The sequence below is a fragment of the Oreochromis niloticus genome, linkage group LG10 (assembly GCF_001858045.2).
Source record: "Oreochromis niloticus isolate F11D_XX linkage group LG10, O_niloticus_UMD_NMBU, whole genome shotgun sequence".
NCBI lineage: Eukaryota > Metazoa > Chordata > Actinopteri > Cichliformes > Cichlidae > Oreochromis > Oreochromis niloticus.
Genome location: NC_031975.2, coordinates 18383825 through 18385029, shown reverse-complemented (window position 1 = coordinate 18385029; position 1205 = coordinate 18383825). Strand labels below are relative to the sequence as shown.

The 1205-nt window shown below is 37.2% G+C and overlaps 1 long non-coding RNA gene across 1 annotated transcript; it reads right to left on the bottom strand.

Moving 5' to 3' along the window:
- Window positions 1–322: 322 nt before the first annotated feature.
- LOC112848064 (uncharacterized) lies at window positions 323–949 on the bottom strand. The gene is made up of 3 exons (XR_003221989.1): window positions 760–949; window positions 480–644; window positions 323–358 (listed from the first exon to the last, which is right to left on the bottom strand). It is a non-coding gene; the product is annotated as an uncharacterized LOC112848064 (long non-coding RNA).
- Between the last annotated feature and the right edge of the window lie 256 nt (window positions 950–1205).

The following is a 1205-nucleotide window of genomic DNA, read 5'->3' as shown; positions in this document are numbered from 1 at the left end:
CAAAGAACAATTCTAGAAAGATTAATGGCTTAAGCACTGTGAGGCGAAAAACTAATATATCCATAAGTGATGGTGTAACATTCTGCATTCACGTATTAGTTGTTTTAACTGCTAAAAGTGTTTACTAGTTTTTGCCTGTCACATATATATGATATTTGTATATGTAGCTTGCCATCACCAGTGCGTGAATGTGTGTGAATGGGTGGATGACTGAATGTGTAAAGCACTTTGGGGTCCTTAGGGACTAGTTAAAGCGCTGTACAAATATAGGCCATTTACCATTTATACCATGTAAAATCTGAAATTCCAAGATTTTCAAACTTGCCTTGTAATAGTGGCCTCACAGAGTCTCTGGAATCTACAGAAAAACAAATCACAACAAGATGACATTCAGGAGTATCAACTGCTTTATATCTGCTTTTGAAGATAAGTGCACAATGACATTGTGATTCAGCTTTAAAACAATTTAAAAAGCATACCATCTATAGGGAAGGCCTCGACATCAGACTCTGCATGCTGGGGAGATTGCAAAGCTGTGTCGTTTGGAGTGTTCTGCCGGAGTGGCGAAAGGTGCCGGAAGCTGGGAGGGGCATTATGATGCCTGCTGTCAGTGGGCTGGGCGGAAGACTGCGGAGTGGTGAGGGCTGTTTAGAAAAAGATACATTTTTTAAAGTATTTAAGAATACAGACAACTTGTCCAAAAAGTTTCCATGTGTCACACACAGATATGTACACAGACACTAGACATTATTTTATTACCTGGTATTTTCACTCGAGGGGCCTGGGGAAACCTTTTTTTTGTGGGCTGCTCATCCTCTGAGTCACTATATGTGTACAGGGGATTTGGTCTAAAGAAATAAGTAGAAAAAGTTCATAAGTAATTACAAATGTGCTTTTGGCATATTTTTTCCTAAAGTTACACTTTGATTTATAACAACACACACACAGGAAACAGAGATGTGCAAGAAGGTGCAGTATACAATGAATTTTTGAAGTGCACAAGTGTACATGGCATTGCATTTTTAAAAAGTTTACAAACTTACACTTTTTGGACTATATTATGTGGTTATATTGCAGTATTCAAGCATCACAGATATGTACAAAAGACAAGATTATAAATTCTTAACAATCAAAGATATGTTTGTGAATAAAAAAAGTTTTACTTGTGCTTTCTTTTATGACTGGTCTGAGTTTCAGCTTCGGAT